The sequence below is a fragment of the Cervus canadensis genome, chromosome 22 (assembly GCF_019320065.1).
Source record: "Cervus canadensis isolate Bull #8, Minnesota chromosome 22, ASM1932006v1, whole genome shotgun sequence".
Taxonomy (NCBI): Eukaryota; Metazoa; Chordata; class Mammalia; order Artiodactyla; family Cervidae; genus Cervus; species Cervus canadensis.
The window spans coordinates 13,438,183-13,447,952 of NC_057407.1; the positions used below are offsets into that span (position 1 = coordinate 13,438,183).

At 50.3% G+C, this 9,770-nt stretch overlaps 1 protein-coding gene across 7 annotated transcripts in view; it reads right to left on the reverse strand.

Moving 5' to 3' along the window:
- The window catches only part of CHDH (choline dehydrogenase), a 100,916-nt gene that overhangs the window by 82,113 nt on the left and 9,033 nt on the right, over window positions 1-9,770 (reverse strand). For 2 of the 7 annotated variants that reach the window (XM_043442712.1, XM_043442707.1), the window contains exon 2: window positions 8,890-8,958. The exons of 3 other annotated variants lie outside the window; for them this stretch is intronic. The gene's annotated coding sequence lies outside the window, so the exon portion shown is untranslated. Of the gene's footprint in view, window positions 1-5,764; window positions 5,900-8,889; window positions 8,959-9,770 lie in introns of those variants that run through there. 2 more of the 7 variants (XM_043442709.1, XM_043442714.1) reach the window with 1 other exon arrangement.

Here is a 9,770-nt window from a genome sequence, read left to right on the forward strand (position 1 = left end):
CACAGAACCAGAACAAAATATTTTACAATTTGTATGGAAACAAAAAAGACCCTGAATAGACAAAACAATCTTGAAAAAGGAAAACAGACGTGGAGGAATCAGACTTCCTGACTTCAGAGTATACTACAAAACTGCAGTCATCAAGACAGTACGGCACTGGCACAAAAACAGAAATACAGATCAACAGAACAGGACAGGAAGACCAGATGTAAACCTATGCACCTATGGTCAATTAATCTATGACAAAGGAAGCAAGACTATACAATGGAGGGAAAATGGTCTTTTCAATAAGTGGTGCTGGGAAACTGGACAGCTACATGTAAAAGAATGCAGTTAGAACACCATAAACTCAAAATGGATTAAAGACCTAAATGTAAGGCTGGATACTATAAACTTCTTAGAGGAAAACATAGGCAGAACACATAAGTCACAGCATATCTTTTCTGACCCACCGCCTAATGAAAATGAAAACAAAATAAACAAATAGGAACTAATGAAACTTAAAAGCTTTTGCACTGCAAAGGAAATCATAAACAAAGTGAAAAGATAACCTACAGAATGGGAGAAAACATTTGCAAATGAAGTGACTGACAAGGGATTGGGCTTCTCTGGTGGCTTAGAAAATCTCCAAAACATACAAGCAGCTCATGCAGCTCTATACAAAACAAAACAAAACAAAAACAACGAATGCCAGAGGACAGAATGAGGGTGAGACAGTTAGGGATCGACACACACCCACCGCTGTTTTTAAAAGGGATAACCAACAAGGTCCTGCTGTGTAGCACGGGGAACTGGGCTTAGTGCTATGTTGCAGCCTGGATGGAAGGGGAGTTTAGGGGAGAACAGACACACGTATATGTATGAATGAGTTCCATACACGTGTATGTATGGTGATGTACACATGGAACTGTAACAACATTGTTAACTGGCTGTAACTCCAATATGAAATTTAAAAGGTTAAAAAAAAAAAACCCAATCAAAAAATGGGCAGAAGCTCTAAATAGACATTTCTCCAAAGAAAATATAGATGGCCAATAAACACAGGAAAAGATGCCCAACACTGCTAATTATTAGAGAAATACAAATCAAAACTACAATAAGGTATCATCTCAGAATGGCCATCATCAAAAAGTCTACAAACAAAAAGTGCTGAAGAGGGTGTAGAGAAAAGGGAACTCTATGACACAGTTGGTAGGAATGTAAACTGGCACAACCACTATGGAGAACAGCATGGAGCTTCCTCGAAAAACTAAAAATAGAACCACCATATGATCCAGCAACCCCACTCCTGGGCATATATCCAGATAAAAACTATAATTGCAAAAGATACATGCACCCCTATTTTCACAGCACTACTCACAATAGCCAAGACGTGGAAGCGATCCATATGCCCCCTGACAGACAAATGGATAAAGAAGATGTGGTATATATATATATACACACACACACACAATGGAATATCACCCAGTCATAAAAAGAATGGCATAATGCCATTTGCAGCCACATGGATGGACCTAGAGATTATCATACTAAAGTGAAGTAAGTCAGAGAAAGTCAAGTGTCATATGATAACACTTAGATGTGGAATATTTAAATGATACAGAGAAACAGATTCACAAACTTCTGAAGCAGACTTTTGGTTGCAGGGGCAGAGGAAAGTGGAGGGGAAGGATAAATTAGGAGTTTAGGATTAACATTATACACTACTATATACAACAAAGTTAATCAACAGGGACCTACTAATGTATAGCACAGGGAATTCTACTTAATATTCTGTAATAATCCAAATAGGAAAAGAACCTGTAAAAGGATGGATATACGTATAACTGAATCACTCAGCTATACATGTGAAGCCAACACAACACTGTAAATCAACTGCAGTCCATATACATTAAAATTAAATTAAAAAATAAATAAAAATTAATCTCAACTAAAAAATAAAAAACAAAAAAACCATGCTACAACATGGAACCTTGAAAATAGGTTAAGTAAAATAAACCAGTCACGAAGCAACAATTATTGTATGATTCCGCTTATATGGGGCAAATCCAGAGAGACAGAGACTAGATGAGAGATTACCAGGGGCCGGGGGAAAGGGAATGGGGAATTCCTGTTCAATGGATATGGAACTATTTGTGGTGATGAAAAGTTTTAGAAATGCATAATATTTATGACTGCACAACAATGTGAATGTACTTAATGCCACTGAATTGTACACTTTTTTAAAAAAAGCGGTTAAAATGATAAAATTTCATGTTATATATATTTTATCAGACCTCTTCTTCATGGGGTGGCAGCAGGTCATCTACTCTCCGTGGCCCCAGCCATCTCCAGACCTCAGCTTCTATCACAGTTCTTCTCTGACATCCTTCTCCAGCATGCTCCAACATGGAGGGCACATGTCATTGTTCTCAAAGGTCTGAGTCCGTTCGTGGACTAGGCAGAGATCTCTCTGGTCCCTGGGCAGGCTGGCCAGGGCTGGACCAACCTGGACACTTCACTGTGGCAGAGGAGATACTTCACTCTGCAGAGGAGAAATGCTCCCACGTGCCTGCGCCCCTAAGTCCTACTCCCTTAACAGTCTTCTGCCCAGGATTTGCTAAATAATGAAGGCAAGATAACCCAGGGCACTTGCCCACTCTTACTTCCCCTTCTCAGGGTGCCTGCAGCCAGCTCTCCACCCTGTGCCATGGCCAGGAGTGGGATGGCCTCTCCTATTCACCCCTGGCAGTCCTGGTGCCCAGCCCTGGAAGGAGGCTCCCACCTTGGAGCCACATGTCCCTGTTCCTGAGACCCATCCTAGGGGGCTCCCTCCCTCTCGTCCCCCTCAGCAGCCAGGCCTTGAGCTGGGGGAGCAGAGGAGTCTCAGCCTCACGGTGTTGGGAGGTGGTAGGACCCACACGTACTCACAGTGCCCGGGGGATGGGGGCAGGGGGAGCGCTGAAGAGGGAGGGGCCTGCTATCCAAAGGGCAGAGACCCTCCAACCCCAACAGTGCCCTCTCCGGCTCCCATACTGGGTGGGTGGGTGGACAGACCGACCGACAGGGTCAGGCATCACAGGAAAGCAGCCCCTTCCACAGTCCGGGGCTGCCAGTCACTGGCATTGTGGAGCATGACGGCTGGGAACTATGGAGCCAGAGAAAGACAGGAGAGCACCTGTGTTTGTGTTCGTGTGTGTGTGTGTGTGTGTGTGTGTGTGTGTTGGGTGTAGGAGGGCAGTACAGGGGTTGTACCATGGTGGAGGCATTCAAGGCTTCCTTCCGATTCTGGGTGCCTGTACCCCGACCCCCCTGTTTCCTGGAACCAGCCTCACCTCTGTGTCTAGGGCAGTCTGTCCACTCCTGCAGCCCTGAGCGGAAGATGAAGGGAGGGGACACTTCACCCACTCCACCTCCCAGTCAAGGGGAGAAGACCCTCAACCACACGCATCTTCCTGGGCTGCAGGGCAGCACACCAGGCCACGCATGGCATCCAGATGGTCAGCTTGGAGCTGGACACCTGGACCGCATGGTACCTCTGGCCAGGAAGGAGGTTTTGCTCAATTCAGGCCATGACCCTCAACACCAGTGGCGGACACAGTGAATATGGAGAGACAACATCAAGTGAAGAGGTGACGTTCAATGAGGGAGAATGAAGGTAGGGCTCCCACCCCCTTCTGAGCACTGCGGCTTTCATCACCGGAGTCCTTTGTCGCAACTAACAATTCTCATTTAACTCTGAAGTCGATGAGCAAACACTGGTTTTGAAAAATTTCCCAAATTTTATGATCAGAACACTGAATGCCTTGCATGATAAGCCAGATTTCCGTGTAATTTTAAGCCTGTGGTCAATTGCACAACAAACTTGATAATTCTGGTGAAGTCAGATTGCAAAAGAACTGTGACCCGAATAATATGCTTACCCACATCTGAAGCACCCATGCTCAGACACAGTCTCTAGAACTGCACAGCTGGAAGGCTGACCAAACTTTTTTGAAACAACCCTTGAAGAAGGTTCTTCATAATTTCCTGCACACGTGTGTGCGTGTGTACTTCCTTTCTAGCTCTGGCCAGAGGACCAGACTAGCATCAGATCCTTGGGGTCACTGAGATCCCGGCCTTTGTCAGTTACCCAAGAAGAGAGGACAGAACTCTGGAGAGGGGCCCGCAGGCTCGGCCAGGCCTGCATGCGAAACAGCGCTCAAGACCTGCTTCAACCTTTGAAAAGCTCCGCCGGGCAGGGCCAATGATAACAGTGATTCCGCTCTGAGCAAGCTGGGGAGTGTGTAAACCTCCAAGATCACAGACGCCTCAAGGTTCTACAGGGGCAGCCATCTGTTTCAGCCGTCCCACTTCTAAGAATTCATCCAAAAGAGAACTGTGCATGACTGTGAAAAAACAAACCTAAGAGGTCTGTCCCAGATTGTTTAAGATGGCAAACAATGATGAAAGCTGAACTGTCCACTGTTTGGGGACAGAGCAGGAAAAAGGGGCCCCAGTCATGAGAAAGAACCCTGTTAACTATGTACATACTGACAGTGTAATCCTCTCACTACAGACACAGTGAGCTAACCTGGGCACATAGGTCAGCTCATGGGCACTAAGCCCCTCAGTTCCCCAAGCCTGGCAGAGTGCCTCAGAGGTACCTGGCCTTCACCTTCTCTCTGAGTCCAGGGGCCAGAGTGGTGAAAACAATCCCAGGGGGGAACTGTATAAAGTGTGGTGGAGGCACCGCCATCCTCCGCTTTCTGGGGGTTTCCGGGCAGGGGGGGCGGTTCTCCAATGAAGGATTCAGAGTCGGCCACCTGCCTGCAACCTGGCCTTCCAGTCCTGGCTTTGACCCCCTCTGCTACAAGACCTGTGATGAGGTTCTCAACCTTCCAGTCCTGGCTTTGACCCCCTCTCCTACAAGACCTGTAATGAGGTTCTCAACCTTCCAGGCCGGGCTTTGGGTGGGTCAAATGATTACTGTCCTATAGCTTGCCACTGTCTGTTCACAGAGCTCCACTAAGCCACAGAATCAGAGTTCTAAGTACAGCAATAATGAAAAGGGCAGCCACCCATCCTGAGCACCTCGCGTGGCTTTATCACACACTGTGAACCCCCCAAAGATGCTGGGTGAGTGGGCCTCACCGTCATCACCGTCAGTCCAACATCACAGAAAGGGAAGCAAGCCTGCAGGGGAGCCCCGACCCGCTTCAACTCAAACACAGGACCCGCCCAGCATGGGCCTGACCAACAAAGCCGCCTCCTGGGAGTTATAAAAAGTCACCATCAGTACATGGAGTGGGAACGAGGCACCAAATGCCCTCCAGGGCTCTGGAGGCCAAGAACTGGTGAAGTCCAGCTGCTTTCCCGCAGCCTGGCACAGCCTTCTTGACGGCACGGCCACCTAATGGGCCAGCCCTGGGTGGGAGGTGAGTTTGAGGCGGAGGTGGAAAGGGCCCAGGTCGGAAGGGCCTCGTCAGACAGCGATGGTCGGGTCAAGAACCCTGGGCAGCTGCCTCCTCCGGCCACCTCCACCTCACTGCCCACCCCTAGCCCAGGTCACCTGTCCTCCCAAGATGACTCCGCCAGCATCTTCACAGCCCCAGGGCCTGTCTCGTCCCAGGAGCCCTGCCTCCTGCCCCTGTCCCAGCCATCACTTCTCACCCAACCAGGAGCCTCATGCTCTGGGTTCCAGGCATCAGGACCACCTTCCCTCTGTCCCACCCAGGGTCTTTGCACATGTTCCCCTTTCCGGGTAACGGGGTCCCCACCTCAGCGCACCTGGGTCACTCCTTACCTTCCCTCAGGCCCTGCTCAGCCAATGCTCCCTCTGAGAAGCCCCCCTTGGCCACTGGCCACGTCCATCATGGGGCTTCTCCTTATACCACGTTACAGAGACCTCCACTCTAAGAATGAAATGAGCTGTTGAAAACCCATCGCCCCAGCCAAAGGCTCTGCGGCTTCGGTCCCAATGCAGAGCCTGGCCCTCTGTAAGGCGGAGCATAGATGTGATGGGGCGGGGCCAGCATGCAGCCCACAGCGCCCACACCGAGGCAGTCTGAGACGTGGGTGCTCAATTCATACATCTGTGCCGGGGCACAGAGAGATACCACTTAGACAGGGGACAGGGTGGGCCTTCCCTGGCAGTCCAGTGGTTAAGACTCTGTGCTTCCACTGCAGGAGGTGCAGGTTTGATCCCTGGTAGAACTGAGACCCTAAATAAAAAAGAAAGGGCACAGGGAATCCTGACCTGGTGATGATCCCCTGGGTATGCAATTATATATATATAATTTTTATACAAATAAAAATTCACCATCAGTATACTTTCATGTTGGGGATTCCCAGGTGACACAGTGGCAAAGAATCTGCCTGCCAATGCAGGATATGCAAGAGACGTGACTTCGATCCCTGGGTCAGGAAGATCCCCTGGAGCAGGAAATGGCAACCCATTTTTGCCCGGGAAATCTCATGGACAGAGGAGCCTGGCAGGCTACAGTCCATGTGGTCACAAAAGCACAGCAGAGCAGGAAATACTTCATGTTTATCTTTATAAATACTTTATCTTTTAATTTAAAAGATTTATTTTCTTCAAAAGTCAAGTTTCTCTTCCTAAAACTCTCATCTCCCACATCTTGGTGCCAAATAAACAAATGACTCGGAAACTCTCCCTTCCTCTCTTGAAACAGCTAACCATTCGCCGCCTCGGAGACAACTCTGGCGGCCTGGGCCCTCCTGGAGCTGAGGGTGGGCCACAGGCCAGGCCAGAGGCTGCTCAGGCTGCCAAGAGAGCCCCAGGAGGGACCCCCAAGTCTGACGCCAAGCGAAGGCCAGGCTTTCGTCCCCAGCTCTGCCGGGACTTCTGTGTGACCCAGGCTAGGGGGTTTCTGGTTGCTGATGCAGGCACTGGCCTCTGCGGGGCCTCCGATGTCTGCAGCTCCTCCCTCCTCATCTCTGAAGCCCCCAGGGCGCTTGTGAGACCTCGCACCCTGCATTCCAGGCATCTGCCCTCGGTTCACAGTCCCCGACTCGCACGGTGATCTTCCTGCTGTCTCAAACCCCCATGGTGGTGGTCTCGCCAACAGCAGGGTAAGACGGGAAGCCTCACCACCCAGGGGCAGCTCCCGGGGTTCCTGCCACCTCCTCCTTCCCTTGCAGGCGTGTCTGTGGATCCAATCTGTGTTGCTGGCGTGCTCCCACAGATGCACTTGGGAGGCAGGTGCAACACTGTGGTCGCTGCCGGGGACTCAATTCCCACGGGGACCCTCCCTGACACGCTGGGGATCAGGGAAGAAGCCTCTGGAGCTGGCTCCTGAGAAACAAAGCAGCCCCTCCAGACAAGAACGCCCCTGCACTCGGGGCTGCCCTACGCCTGGGTGAGTGGGCTCCTGCAGCAGAGAAGGCCCAAGTGAAAGTGAGGATGTGGAGGGACCCACTGCGGTGGGTCTGGCTAAGTCTGAGCCAAAACCAGAGGTGGGCTGCAGGGACAGAAGACCCTGGCGTTGCGCCGCTTACAGCGTAAAGGCCTAACATCAGGAAGAGAGACTGTGCTTCCCTCTCGGGGGCACTGAATGTCCCCTTTGGGACAGGCACAGTGGCAGAGTGACTGTGGTCTACCAAGATTCAGCCATGACCATGTTTGTTTACTATCAGCAAGGGATGGAGCTCATAGCTCCCAGAGGCAGGCACAGGATAGACACTCAATAAATGCTTGTTAATGTGTGTGTGTGTGTGTTCAGTTACTCAGTTGTGTCTGACTGATTGCAACCCCATGGACTGTAGCCTGCCCAGCTCCTCTGTCCATAGAATTTTCCAGGCACGAATACTGAGGTGGGTTGCCATTTCCTCCTCCAGGGGATCTTCCCGACCCAGGGATCAAACCCACGTCTTTTGCATTGCAGGCGGTTGTTTTAGCGCTGTCACCTGGGAAATCCACGTGTTATTGACTAGTGTGTAAACACAGTGTTCACTTCACAAGAGGAGGCAGACATGGAAAGCGAGGTACAGAGGGGCAGGGACAGCTCTTGCAAGGGGTGGGGTCGGCACTGAGGAATCTGCCCACCTTGGCCTACCCATCGGTCAGTCCCCACCAAGTCCTGCTGGCATCCTAGCAGTATCCCTACCACCAGGACGCAACTGAAAAATCAAATGATTTTTCCCTCAAGTGGAGACAGGGGTGACACAATGAAATATCCTCACCAAAAACTCCCAGGCCTGAGTCTGCTCACACTTCTAAATCCACCCACCGATTCAGAGGAAATTCGAATGTCAGAGGAAGGGGTGAAAGGACACGCGGGATCCCACGCACGGAATCCAGGCCAAGGGACGTTTCTTCCACAAGTTCAAGTGAAAAACGAACAAGGTACAGAGAGACTGAGGGAAATCCAGACATCAAAAGAGAACGACCTATGGATCTCATTCGGGTCCTGGGAATTTGGACACTGACTGGATATTGGAGGGTATTTAAAGGTCACTGTTTGTCAGATGTGACACTGGTCTCGTGGTTATGTTGCTTACAATGACTCTTTCAGAAATGCCTACTGAAATACCAACAGAAAAAAATAAGTGGTATCTGGGATTTTGTTTATAACCCAGGGATTCGGGGGGGCAAACAAAACAGGATCACCCATGAGGGGATGGCATGTGGGGTTCAATATGCTCTCCTGGCTAATTCTGTACGTGTTCCAAATTTTCCATTACAGAAAGGGCTTTTGTTTTTGCTGTCTGTTTTAAATCCCAAATCTCCCTGCTAACGGAGTAAAGAAGGCAGAGTGGGAGAAACGCTGAGGCTGGGAGCCTGGTTTTGGCTGAGGGACTCCACCCTCTCCCACAGAAGTTGGGGCATTCCACAAAGGTTTGCTACCTGCTTCCTCCTTCAAACACATTTTCAATCAGTTTTTAAAATCTCAATTAAGAAACACCCACCTCACACTCAAGATGTGAAGGATTCAGGCTGGTGGGGGCAGGGCCAGCCCACATGCTATTTTTGATTGCCTGTGAAAGATAAGCATCGAATCAAAAGGCAGGTTTACAAATGTTTCCAGCAATCTGACACAGTGATGTGACGTCTCTTGCATTTCCTAATAAGATAAGGGGCTTAAAGCGAGGTATCTTTGTTTTTATTATAACAACTTTAATTACATTAAAAAAAATCATTTCATGCAAGATTAAAATTTAAAAACCAAACAAATGTGGTCCTTCAGAGGGAGGTGAAGACACACTACCATGGACTGGACATCAATCCCCTGGGGCCCAGGCCCGTCTGCTGCGGTGGCCTGCCCAAGGCCCCAGGACAAAGTGTCCCTTCCCACTGCCGCCAGCGCCAATTCTGGCATCTGCTGCAAGCACAGGGCTGAGCAGAGGGCAGACAGCGGCAGCTGCCAGGCCAGCTTGATCTCCAACCCACGTTCACGCAGGCACTACCACAGGCTTGGAGCCACGCTCCGCCCAAGGCCAAAAGGCCTGGGAGCTGCGGAGCATGCCCCTCTCAAGGTGCCATCCCAGCCACACCATGGCAGGGGTGCCAGATCACACCCCGGAGCAGCCCCGGGGGTAGCCAGCCACCTTCATCTGTAAACCAACGGTGAGAGACGAGTCAGCCAACTTTCCCGCACATGCCCACTGCTGTGTCCCTTTCAAGCTGCTGGAGGGGCTTAGCTGCAGAGAGCCCTAAGGAATGCCAGGCCAACTGCTTCAAAAACGTCCACTGTTTCCCCTGTGTCAACTACAAACAGCTCTATCGCTGAACGGAAGTAGCGAAGTCAATCAGGCAGCAGGGCTGCTGGATGACATCAACCTGCACCCAC